The sequence below is a fragment of the Rhinopithecus roxellana genome, chromosome 5 (genome assembly GCF_007565055.1).
Source record: "Rhinopithecus roxellana isolate Shanxi Qingling chromosome 5, ASM756505v1, whole genome shotgun sequence".
In the NCBI taxonomy this organism is placed as follows: domain Eukaryota; kingdom Metazoa; phylum Chordata; class Mammalia; order Primates; family Cercopithecidae; genus Rhinopithecus; species Rhinopithecus roxellana.
Genome location: NC_044553.1, coordinates 74,236,975 through 74,250,663, shown reverse-complemented (window position 1 = coordinate 74,250,663; position 13,689 = coordinate 74,236,975). Strand labels below are relative to the sequence as shown.

The 13,689-nt window shown below is 41.3% G+C and overlaps 2 protein-coding genes and 1 non-coding gene across 4 annotated transcripts in view; 1 reads left to right on the top strand and 2 right to left on the bottom strand.

Annotated features, from left to right (window-relative positions):
- CHRM5 (cholinergic receptor muscarinic 5) overlaps positions 1 to 13,689 on the top strand; it is a 101,308-nt gene that overhangs the window by 42,331 nt on the left and 45,288 nt on the right. The window lies entirely within an intron of this gene.
- The window catches only part of AVEN (apoptosis and caspase activation inhibitor), a 186,344-nt gene that overhangs the window by 155,951 nt on the left and 16,704 nt on the right, over positions 1 to 13,689 (bottom strand). The window lies entirely within an intron of this gene.
- On the bottom strand, positions 10,975 to 11,081 carry LOC115897776. Its single transcript, XR_004057572.1, has one exon. It is a non-coding gene; the product is annotated as a U6 spliceosomal RNA (small nuclear RNA).

The window sequence follows — 13,689 nt, the reverse complement described above, 5'->3', positions numbered from 1 at the left end:
GAAAATCAAGATAAAAGAAAAAACAACTCATCACAAGGCAACCCAGAGAAAATTAACGGCTAATTTCTCATCAGAATCAACGGAAGCCAGAAGGCAATAATATAACATATTCAAAGTGTTCCTAGGAAAAAAACTGTCAGCCAAGAATCCTACATATAGAAAAGTTATCTCTCAAAAATGAGGATGAGAAAAAGACATTCCCAGATAAACAAAAAGTAAGAAAATTTGTGATAACAGGCCCACCTTACAAGATACACTAACATAAAGTTCTTCAAGCTAAAACAAGTGGTCCAAAACAGCAATTCAAATCCACATGAAACAAAGAGCACCCGTAATTATGTAACTATAAAATATCACATAAATGCCTATTTCTTCTCCTCTCTTCCCTTTACTGATTTTAAAAGCAATTGTATAAAACAACATGTGTATAACTGTATTGCTGGGCCTATAACATATAGATTTTTTTAAAAACTAATATCCAACTATAGCTGTCTACAGGGGATTCACTTTAGAATTCAAAGGTACAAGTAGCAGTAAAAGAAAGAAAAAGGATAAAAAAAATTCTATGCAAACAGTAAAGAGCTAGCGTGACTACATAAATATCAGACAAAATAGACTTTAAAACAAAAATCATTATAAAGACCAAGAAGGCTGTTACATAATAATAAAAAGGTCAATTAAAAAGATATAACAATTGGGCTGGGTACAGTGGTTCATGCCTGTAATCCCAATGCTTTGGGAGGCCGAGGTAGGGAGGATCACTTGAGGCCAGAGAGTTTGAGATCACCCTGGGCAACATAGAAAGCATTGCTACAAAAATAAAAATAAAAAATTAGCCGGGCGCGGTGGCTCAAGCCTGTAATCCCAGCACTTTGGGAGGCCGAGGCGGGTGGATCACGAGGTCAGGAGATCGAGACCATCCTGGCCAACATGGTGAAACCCCGTCTCTACTAAAAATACAAAAAACTAGCCGGGCGTGGTGGCGGGTGCCTGTAGTCCCAGCTACTCGGAGGCTTAGGCGGGAGAATGGCGTGAACCCTGGAGGCGGAGCTTGCAGTGAGCCGAGATCGCGCCACTGCACTCCAGCCTGGGCGACACAGCGAGACTCTGCCTCAAAAATAAAATAAAATAAATAAATAAATAAATAAATAAATAAATAAATAATAAATAAAAATTAGCTGGGCATGGTGGCATGAACCTGTAGTCCCAGCACTTGAGCCCAAGAGTTCGAAGTTACAGTGAGCTATGATCATGCCACTGTACTCCAGCCTGGGCAATGGAGTGAAATCCTATCTCTTAAAAGAAAAAAAAGAAACATAACAATTATGAACATAGAAACATATGCTCCTAGGAACAAAGCGCCACAATGTATGAAGCAAAAACTGACAGAATTGAAGGGAGAATAGAAAGTTTAACAATAATAGTTAGAAACTTCACGACCCTACCTTTAACAATGGATTAGACCAACTACACAAAAGGAACCATATGCTTAACCGAAGTAATAAAAAGATTTACTTACTGAAGCTGCCATCCTATTTAACTTACAATAAAGAAACAGTAATTTACATTAATTTATAATCTGCTTAATTTAACTGGCCCACCTATGAACAGTGTATTTGGGCAACCTTATTGATTAAATATCCTCCTACCTTTTCTTACCAAAAATAAATACATAAATAGAAGAGGTTGCCAAGAGAATATTTAAAGATTATCTCTATCACCAAGAGCCTTCAGATAAGCCAGTAAAATTTCAGAAGTTATTAATACTAACAACATATAACAACCAGACAACAGAGCTTATTCAAAGCCTTTTACGTATAAGAACCTAGTTTTTGCAGGTCCCTGGTTCTACTTTCTTCTGGAGCAAAAAGGTATAGAAAAGGCTTTCCTGTTTTGAAGCTAATAAGGAGTTCAAAAACATTCACACATTTTTCACCCACCTCCTATGTTCCTCACAAAAGGTAAATTATATCATAGAATAGAAAGATATATATAGAATAGAAAGAAATGAGAAAGAACACATTTAAGGAAACCCTCCAACAAAAAGTCACCAAAAACTAATCGCAGTGATCAATAATGTCAAATATGATCAATTAAAATTTTACAATGTGTGTAATTGAAAAATAATATTAATTCAGCCTATTTCAAAATGTTTAATGTTATTGAGCTTTAAAATATATCACTGACTAATAGTTAATTGCCAGCTTTTATATTTGTAACCCTATTAAGGTCATCTTTATCTTATATAATCATTTGGACCATAGGCAATAACTTAACACTGCTTTTTTCACTATTAAAAAACATTATCTTTTTAACAATAGAAAAATTCACAAACCATCATAATTAAAGAAGTCAATGACAGTTTTCGATATTTGAAAAGTGTGCTAGGGCCGGGCATTGTGGCTCATCCCTATAATCCCCACACTTCAGGAGGCCTAAGCAGGAGGATTACTTGAGCCCAAGAGCTCAAGGCTGCAGTGAGCTATGATCATGCCACTGCACTCCAGCCTGGGTGACAGAGCAAGACTCTGTCTCAAAAAAACTTTGTTTACTAGCCCTATATGAAAAAGGAAAAAAAGGCAGGGGGAACGACGCTAGCAAAAATAATTCTTTCAAGAAGTGAAATTTCAATAAAAGACTGAATTAAAAAGGATATGAATATACAAAAAAAGGACGTTTCCATTTGTCTTTGCGTATTAAATAAAATATACATTGTACATTAAATAAGATACACATCATATTTGAAAAAATGAATAAATGCAGTATATGGCATATATGTGAATTTCTTGATCCCAGAACAATGTACCTAATAATAAATATTTGGGTTCCAAAACACTGTGGCCATTAAGAATGGGAATAAAATGATACACATGATAGTCAAATTCAACTGTTTCTCTAGCAAGAGAAGTATATAGAGCTGCCCTTCCTTGTGGTCAGTATAAGGAAAAAGCAGAGAGGAAGGGAGGAGAGGCATCCCAGGACCAAGAAAATGGAAACTCAACCCTCAGTGCAGCTGTTCAATGACTCCTCTCACAGGCCTCTCATTCCATCTCTCTCTTTCCCCAAGTCCTTATATCTTTCTCACGTGTGTCATGTTGCTTCAAAGTTGGCTAAAACTGGAAGGCACAGGAAGGTAATTAGCATCTGCAGGCAGCCCACACCAGGGACAGACTATGGGATTTCTTAAAATCAAGACCTTGCGAGTTCTATGCTTCAGTGACTTAAGGATAATTTGGGAAATTAGACTGGAGTAACTTTTATTGGACTAATTAGTGATTTTAAACTACACTTTGGGGAGGTCCTTTTAGGGAAGACCTAAGAAAGGAGGGGAGAAATGGCAATAGAATCCGTTTCATTTTATCTGCTTTAAAAAATGAGCTTCTTATAAGAATGTGGGACTTTTTCAGCTTTTTAACAAGGTTTGGAAACTACCAAATTAAGTCATTTTGCAAGTCCCAACTCCCAGGTAAAGTCTATGAGCTAGATTACCATCAACAACTTTTCTAGTAAAGAAGGCATTCAATGGTCCTATACAAAGACAATGTGCTTCTTGGCGTGGTTATGATCTTAGAGAAAAGATACCTTTTTGCTTTGCCAATCTATTTAATCCACAGACACACACAATAAGTAGTGACACAACTAGAAGGCCTATCGGTAAAAAATGTCCTTCGTTAAATCATATGATTAAAGGTCATCTTTATAAAAAATGTCTTTACATAAAGACCCTGAGTATTTCTGGGTGACCTTAGTGTGCAAAATGTATTCACCTCAACCATTGACACTGACTATTTATTGTTTTTCTGAAAGGGGAAAGGGATGCTTCAGGTACATCTGCCTCTCTGTTCCATTTTTGCTGGGATTTCACTGCATATGCTTAATGCTGCAAATGGCCAGATTTTCTTTTGTCTCTGTCTCAGTTAAATTTTCAACTCTCGTATCTACCAGCGCAAGTTTGGTTTCCTTAGTTACTCAGGTTTTAACGTCATCACATATCACTTTCCAGAAAAATCAGACCATTAAATAGCTGTCTTCTGGCCCACTTGAAGATACTTTCCAAACCCTCAAGTCACCAGAGGAAGAGAACTTAATTAACAAGTAAAGCATTACTGAACTAGAAGGAACCTAGAGAGGTCAAGCCTCTGCCCTCAAGCAAGCACATGCAGAAATCACAGTGCACTAGTCTGTCCTACGGCTAGGTTCTGGGGTTATGTTTACTTTTCACCTGAGTTAACCATTGGTTTTTCCTTTATAAGCACAAATTTTCAATTTCTTAATCATTGTCATAGTCTGTTTTAAATTTCCTAAATTCCCCACCACCTTTTTAATGGTTATAATTAAATGGTTATAATCGAAATAAATGTAGCATACTAAGGACTTGACCAGTGTCTCCTCCTCTCTACCACAAGTTTGTTTTTTTTTTTTTTTTCTTTTTTTTTTTTTCGAGACAGAGTCTCACTCTGTTGCCCTGGCTAGAGTGCAATGGCACAATCTCAGCTGACTGCAACCTCCGCCTCCTGAGTTCAAGCGATTCTTATGTCTCAGCCTCCTGAGTAGCTGGGATTACAGGCGCCCACCACCATGCCCAGCTAATATTTGTATTTTTGGTAGAGGTGGGGTTTTGCCATGTTGGCCAGGCTGGTCTCAAACTCCCGACCTCAAGTGATCCATCTGCCTTGACCTCCCCAAGTGCTAGGATTACAAGTGTGAGCCACTGTGCCTGGCCAAATTTGTTAAATAAAATGAAAATAAAAATAGTATAGTTCCTTCCCAGGACAAACTCATTTCTTTAAGTACGACTCTAAGTGGCACTTATTTTTACATTTGTCTGTCCTGCAACGTGTCCACAGAGAGCTACTTTTGCTCCTTGCACCACTAACTTGCCGACATTCATTGAACAGTGTTTCCTGAGTAGTTGCTGAGTCCCAGCACTGGATCAGGCATTGGGAACACAAAGACCAATAAGCCAAGGTCCCCAGCCTCAAGAACTCACAGTGCTGTGGGAAACATGCAGAAGTAAACATATATAGTGTGATATCAGCTACTATAAAACATTCACAAGATGTTACCGAAGCACAGAAAAAGCACTACCAAAGGGGGAGAAGGGGGGATGGGGGACATCTTCAGGACCAGGCTTGTGAGCCAGTGGGAAGCAGGAGGATGACATCATCGGCTGAGGGAACCGTATGTACAAGGACCCCGGAACGAGAAACAGTCCTGCTCGAGATGGAGACTCATGGCCTGAGATGAGCCTACTGAAGGAACGGCTGCTGTCTTCCGCCTGCTGGTGGGACAGAGGGAACTCTCATTATCCCCTGCCTTGGTATTAGCAAAGAACGTGCTTCTAACCAAGAGTAACAGCTGTTCAAAACAAAACCCAGGGAAATCAACAATGGGAAATTTTGAAAAAAGAAAAACACATTTAGCCGGGCACGGTGGCTCACGCCTGTAATCCCAGCACTCTGGGAGGCCGACACAGGCACATCACCTGAGATCAGGAGTTTGAGACCAGCCTGGCCAACATGGCGAAACCCCGTTTCTACTAAAAGTATGAAAAAGTAGCCGGGCTTGGTGGTTCACACCTGAAATCCCAGCTACTTGGGAGGCTGAGGCAGGAGAATTGCTTGAACCCGGGAGGCAGAGATTATAGTGAATCAAGATCGTGCCATTGCACTCCAGCTTAAGCAACAAGAGCGAAACTCCGTCTCAAAAAAAAAAAAAAAGAAAAGAAAAGAAAAAAAGAATGCGTTTGAAGATTCTGGGAGGATGGCGGCAGCAGCAGCAGTATGGCTTTCCCAGTTCCCCTGATAAAAAATACACAGAGCAGCTAGGATAGCAAAATAAAAAATCCACAGGAAACAGCCACAAAAGCCTAGGTGACAAAGTATTTCCATGAAGTCCCAAATATGAGCAGGTACAAATCACCAACAGTCACAAGACCTGCAAAGTAGGTACCAGTGTCTGTGAGAGGAAGCAGAAGGGATCAGTGCAGCATCTGACAGACCTGGGCATCCCAAAACAAACAGCAGGCACTCAACTGGAAAGTTCAGCGGGCCCATCTGGGAACAGCCGCTAAGTATGTCGGGTCTACTCCAACAGCTGGTGAGTTCAAGGAATTTGCAGCTAAGGCTGAAGGAGCTGAGAATGTGGCCTCTTGACCTCTCAAAACTAACGGGCCAAAGCTCTTTTGCCAGACAAAACTCCACTCTGAAGAGAAACTCCTGGGGGCAGAATTCAAATTGAGCAGAAGAGGAATAATAAAAGATAAAGGGAAAGGAAGGGTCAGGTAGAGGGGGTGAGGGGTGCTGGATTTGAGAAGCAGGGACCATCTTTTTAAACACTTCAAGACAACAGAAGACTTCCGGGACTCCAGAGTCCTGACGCCTGAAAAGCCGTCCTTAACAGGTGTCTCCTTTCTAAAAGTTGGGAAAACTGACTTTGCATGAAGACGAGCAACAACAAAGGATCACAGTCAAATCCCATGCGAAGCTGTTAGCGTGGGGAAAAAGATAACAAAGGAACACCTTTCTAAAAATATCCAAAAACGTTTTATTATAATACAATCTCACTGTTTAAGGATAATGGGGGAAATGAACTAAAAATTCCACCCTTGGTCTTTAGGAACAAAGAATTAAAAAGTAACAGTTGTCAACTCTCAATCTTGCTCAGAAACGGCAATACACAAGGGAAAAAAAAGTGGGTAGAGAGACTCTGACAGAGAAAAAGGTAAACAAACCCACAAAGCTAATAATGCTCAGTGACACGTCTCAAAGGGATCTTCACTCTATCCCTTTCCTTCTCCAGGCCCTTATATCTTTCTCATAGGTGTTATTTTATTTCAGAGATAAAATGATAAAAATGAGCGGCATGAAAGAGTAATTACCATTCGTTAGCAGAATCAAGAATTGGAGACAGTACATTCCTGGCTCCTTAGATGCTCTCTAACTTTCCTTCAAACAATACAAAACAATACACCCTCAGATCTGAACAGTAACCATTATGTGGACATAAAACTGGAAAGCGGCTGGGCGCAGTGGCTCATGCCTGTAATCCCAGCACTTTGGGATGCCAAGGCGGGTGGATAGCCTGAGGTTGGGAGTTCGAGACCAGCCTGACCAACATGGAGAAACCCCATCTCTACTAAAAATACAAAATTAGCTGAGCATGGTGGTGCATGCCTATAATTCCAGCTACTCGGAACCCAGGAGGCAGTGGTTGCAGTGAGTCGAGATTGTGCCATTGCACTCCAGCCTGGGCAACAGGAGCAAAACTCCATCTCAAAAAACAAAAACAACAAACAAAAACTGGAAAGCAATTTCTCTCTCCTATGTACTGCATTAGAATGAAGTACACAGTACTATCAGATCAACAAAACCACAGACTTTAAAAAATCTTATTATGTAGTAAACTTACAATACTAATAGACACCGAGTTAGGCTTGCATCGGTACTGACCTCTCCACCTCACCTGGTCAATTTTATCTACTTCCTGGTACTTGATACTCTGCATGTGGCCACATGACTCTTTATTCTTACAAATTTTCCCCTTTCCCTTCATGCCACACTTAGTCAAAAGTATCTCAGCAATATGTATCTCCTGGGCTACAAAATGTAACCTGAATCTTTTTAAAATATTACCAACAGGAGTTTTTGATCCAGTCAACGAACTTTTCTCCACTAACTAAACCCAAGTGTCTCTACCTGCTTGTATGCTATGGAGTATGTAATCAGAAACAAATTAAATACTCAAAGAATTCCCTTCTCCGGTGAGTGGTCCATTTTAAACCAGTGTAACTGTTTTGTCAAAAACAAAAGGTTTGTTTCCTCTTCACATTCAGAGTTCCAGACCATTACCTTCTAAATAACTCAGGTTCACCAAAATATCATTTGCCAACTACGTGTGGTGGCGCACACCTGTAATTGCAGCACTTTGGGAGGCCAAGGTGGGTGGATTACTAGAGCCCAGGAATTCAAGATCAGCCCGGGCAACATGGCAAAACCCCATCTCTACAAAAAAGTACCAAAAATTAGCCGGGCGTGATGGCACATCCCTGTAGTCCAAGGTACTCAGGAGACTGAGGTGGGAGGATCACCTCAGCCCAAGGTGGTCGAGGCTGTAATAAGCTGTGATTGTGCCACTGCATTCCTGGATGACAGAATGAGACGCTATCTCAAGGGAAAAAAAAAAAAAAACCAAAAGGTATCATTTGACAAAGTTTCTCACCTATAATGAACCCAACCACCTGTCTCAAATCCACTCACTCTGTTCACCTATTAACAATTCATCCAAAAGCCTAGAACTGAGCTCTCATACAAAACGAAACAAAGCAAAGCAACCACCACCACACCATTTTAAACAGCGTGGAGACCTCATCCCCATTCCAATAAAGTTAAGCAGATTCCCCTAAGAATAACATTTCAAGAGAGACGATATCAACCACTTAAGATTTTTCAGGTAACGTCCCTATCACCATATAACTATCAATTCTTGTAAGATGCCAATTAACCGAGATAAGTGATTTCAGTAAGGTTTTTTGTTTTTTTGGGTTTTTTTTTTGAGACAGGGTCTTGCTACGTCATACAGGCTGGAGTACAGTAGTGCGATCAGCTTATTGCAACCTCCATCTCCCAGTTCAAGCAATTCTCCTGCCTCAGTCTCTCGAGTAGCTGAGACTACAGATGCACGCCACCACACCCAGCTAATTTTCGTTTTTTTAGTAGAGATAGCATTTCACCATGTTGGCCAGGCAGGTCTCGAACTCCCGGCCTCAAGTGATCCACCCACCTCAGTCTCCCAAAGTGCTGGGATTACACGCGTGAGCCACTGCGCATGGCCAGTAAGCCTAAGGTTCTAAAATGATTAAAAACTCCATTGTCTAGCAACTAAATAATGCACCACATACCATTCTGGTCAACAATGGACCACATTTACAACAGTGGTCCCATAAGGTCATAATGGAGCTGAAAATAATGTCATAGTGCAAGGCATTATTCACGTTTGTGGCGATACTGGTGTAAACAAACCTACTACATTACCAGTCATATAAAAGTCTAGCACATACAATTATGTACCATACATACTTGATAATGATAGTAAACGGTTACTGATTTATTTACTATATTGTACTTTTTACCATTATTTTAGAGTATAGTCATTCTACTTACTTTTTAAAAAGCTAATTGTAAGCTTCAAGCAGGTCCTTCAGGAGGTATTCCAAAAGAAGGCATTGTTACATAGGAGATGACAGCTCCAGGCATTTTGCTGGCCCTAATGACCTTCCGGTGGTACAAGATGTGGAGGTGGAAGACAGTGATATTGTGTCCGGAATTTATTAAGCTAAGTGTTATTACAAGAGTCAAAAAGGTAAAAATATTTAAAAGTTTATAAAGTAAAACTACAATAAACTAGGGCTAATTATTTTTTAAAAATTAAAAGTTTAGTGTGGCCTAAGTGTACAGTGTTTATAGAGTCTACAGTAGGTGTACAGTGATGCCCTAGGCCTTCATAGTCACTCACCACTTACTCACTCAGAACAACTTTCAGTCCTGCAAGCTCCATTCATGGAAAGCACCCTATACAGATGTACCATTTCTCATCCTATACACAGTAAGTTTACTGTACCTTTTCTATGTTTAGACACACAAATACTCACCATTGTGTTACAGCGGCCTACAGTACCCAGTACCGTAACATGCTGCACAGGTTTGTAGCCTAGGACAGCAGGTTATACCATACAGCCTGGGTATACAGTAGGCTACACCATCTAGGTTTATGTAAGTACCCTCTATGGTATTGCACAATGACAAATCACCTAACGACATGTTTCTCAGACTATATCCCCATTAAGCAATACATGACTATTTATTGTAGTAAAACTTAGAAAAATAGAATTGCAAAGTCTTAAGCAGTTCTTTTGTATGCAATTACACTTTAATGCATACAAGTTTAAAAACGTCTTGATTTTTTAAACACCTTTTCCATGCCTCGAAATAGAGGTTTTAAAAGCGTAGTGTTCTTTTTAGCTTTTAGAACTTTCTTACTGATGCCTTTACAAGTTCGCTCCACAACATAAATCCAAGGAGGCAAATTAGAAATTTGGTGGAAACAATACTATTTATTTTAAAGCATGTAGATCATCTGGTTTAAGCCTCTAGGCGTCCTTGTTAACTAAAGGGTTACTGCCATCATCTGGCAGAGAACATCCCCTCTTCTCACACCACCTCACAGCTCTGAAATGCATTTCAGTTCTCGCTGCTCTTTCATGAGTACTTGCTCTGGGTTACAGACGGGCAGCTGTAACTTCATAAAGCTGTGGATACCTTCATAAATGCGCCTCATACCACATCATTCAAGCCCCTTGACTGAATTACGACCTCACTCTCCTTGTCATGAAAAGCTGTAAGTTTCACGAATTAGGCCAAATTTCATAAGGCACAAGATACAACCTTCACATAACGTTTTACTTGTTTTCTTAGAAAAGGGCCAAACTCCAGCCCTACCCAGTCAAAGCTGTTTGATTTGCCATCGCGTATTAAAAACAAACGGACCTACCAAAATTCTTCTCCTTTTGAGCACCTACCCCGTGTGGAGACAGTCGATACGCACACACTGACCAAATGGTGAGGAATGATCACTGGCCCAATCATCTGAAAAGTCTTTTTCTGCATATCCATTTTACCCGACAGAAAATGATTTCACATATGCTCCTCTAGCTTTCCAGCCTCTGAAGCTCCTTTATTATTATTATACTTTAAGTTCCAGGGTACATGTGCACAACGTGCAGGTTTGTTACATATGTATACATGTGCCATGTTGGTGTGCTGCACCCATTAACTCGTCATTTACATTAGGTATTTCTCCTAATGCTATGCCTCCCCCACCCCCCACCCCACGACAGGCCCCGGTGTGTGATGCTCCCCACCCTGTGTCCGAGTGTTCTCATTGTTCAGTTCCCACCTATGAGGGAGAACATGCGGAAAAAATATGGAACGCTTCACAAATTTGCGTGTCATCCTTGCGAAGGAGCCAGGCTAATCTTCTCTGAATCGTTCCAATTTTAGTATACATGCTGCCAAAGTGAGCACTGAAGCTCCTCTTTTGAATTTATTCTCCTTTTCAGTTCTTCCCTGATGAAGAGTCTATAAAATGCCTATCTTTTCTCATTTCTGGCCTGGGTGAATTTTTCTATTAAAAAATTGCATCGTTTTCTTTTTCTAGAGATGGAGTCTTGCTCTGGCGCCCTGCCTTAACCTATCAAGTAGCTGAGACTACAGGCACAGACCACCACATTCAGATAAAAAAATATTTTCTGTATCTTTTCTTCTCTATTTTTTTTTTTTTTTTTTTTTTTGAGACGGAGTTTCGCTCTTGTTGCCCAGGCTGGAGTGCAGTGGTGCCATCTCGGCTCACTGCAACCTCCCCTTCCCAGGTTCAAGTGATCCTCCTGCCTCAGCCTCCCGACTAGCTGCGATTACAGGCATGCATCACCACGCCCGGCTAATTTTGTATTTTTAGTAGATATGGGGGTTTCTCCGTGTTGGTCAGGCTCGTCTGGAACTCCCAACCTCAGGTGAACCACTGCGCCTGGCTTATTCTCTGTATCTCTAAGAGCACTTACACATGGCCGGGTAAGGTGGTTCATGCCTGTAATCCCAGCACTTTGGGAGGCCAAGGCGGGCAGACTATTTGAGGTCAGGTATTCGAGACCAGCCTGGCCAAAATGGTGAAACCCTGTCTCTACTAAAAATACAAAACTTAACTGGAGATGGTGGCAGGTGCCTGTAATCCCAGCTACTGGGGAGGCTGAGGCAGGAGAATCACGTGAACCCAGGAGGTGGAGGTTGCAGTGAGCCAAGGTTGCAGTGAGCAAGTGCAGTGAGCCACTGCACTCCAACCTGGATGGACAGAGCAAGACTCCATCTCAAAAATATATATAAAATAAAATAAGAGCACTTCCACATGACAACATTAACATGAAAAAGCAGTGAGCACTCACAGCACTTGTGTAAGCCGCATTCCTAAAGTCCACAGAAAGTAAATGACAACTACTGCAAAATTTGTACTTAGAGAATTCAAGTGCAAATATTTTGTAGATGGAATAAGACAGTATTGTTTGCAATAAAGACAAGTGCATGCATTATACTTAAAACCTACTCCACACAATGCATGACATTTGAAAGGTGTTTGGCTGGCATGCCCTCTAGCTGAACTGCTTTCTGTTGCTCCTCAGCCATCAAATAAATGGCATCATGGCCACATGTTAGCAAAAATTCCTTCCTTCCAATCCCAACAATGTTAACTAGAATGGAGAAACAAGAGAAAACATTTTTCAGAGGCCGAACGATTCACAATTTCCCCCATGACAAGACAGAATACTACTATAATCTGCATCTCCCTTCTGCAGCTCTGTTCAATTGTGACCTTTAGGAAGCTCTCCCAACATTAGGGAGGAAAAAACATTTAATTAAAAGAAAGGGCAGCCAAGGCGCCTGCAGAAGGGAGAAAGCTTTTACCTTGTATTAGAGAAAGGTGGATTTTCTCAAAGCTCCCCATCCATCAGAACAAAATGCAAATCCCAGGATCAGGATTATGCAGCAGGAAGGGTACACAAACTCTGAGGCTGGGCCACAGCCAGACATCCAAAGCCTGAACATCTGCATGCTGGTAAAATTCCCTTGGAGTTAGCAATGCTAACATTATGGGTGCCTTACACCTTTTGCATAAGTATGAGATTATTTCTCTGCTTCACAGAAATTTAAAGACTCCAAGGATTCTGCCCACTGTGACTCAAAAAGGAAGGCATCCTCCCCACACTCTCCAGCTTACATTTTCCTGATCTTCTGGCCAGAAGGATGAGATTTCTCTTGGATTTTTGCTACCTCTGTACCACCACTGCAGCTCTGCTGAAAGCTTGCCTTTGGCTCAAAGCCAGATAGAAAAGACCAATGAGGCCGCGCAGGTGGCTCACGCCTGTAATCCCACCACTTTGGGAGGCGGGAGGCCGAGGCAGGTGGATCACGAGGTCAGGAGTTCAAGACCAGCCTGGCCAACATGGTGAAACCCCGTCTCTACTAAATATACAAAAATTAGACTGGCGTGGTGGCGTGCGCCTGTAACCCCAGCTTCTCAGGAGGATGAGGCAGAATTGCTTGAATCCAGGAGGAGCTTGCAGTGAACCGAGATCGCACCACTGCACTCCAACCTGGCGACAGAGCGAGACTCGGTCTCAAAAAAAAAAAGGGAAAGAACAATGAGAAACTTACCCCTCTCATCCCCCACTCAGGTTGCTTCTCCAGGCTTCCACTTCACAATCTGCCAGCTTTTCTTTACTTTTCTGAGTCCTCAGGTAATCTGCCCACTGAGTTTGGCTGCCATCAGCAAGAGAAATAGGCTGCAGTGGACTAACCTCATCTTGGCCAAGTGATCCCCAGTAATCTTAGTAATAATTGTTGCGGCAGCATCTCTCTTGGCCGCATCACATAATGATAGCCGATACACACCAGAGCTCAGGCCCAGCCCACCTCTCACCTTCCTCTTGATGATGCTGTCAGGGTAGAGAAAGCCTGGTCATTCATTCTTGTAAAACCTGAGATTTGGTGCACAATTTCTTAAACTCCTCTTAGGTGTCACCATTTATTTCAGACTCTAACAAAAGATGGAAGAAAACAAAAAAACTCTCTGACCTCTGGAACA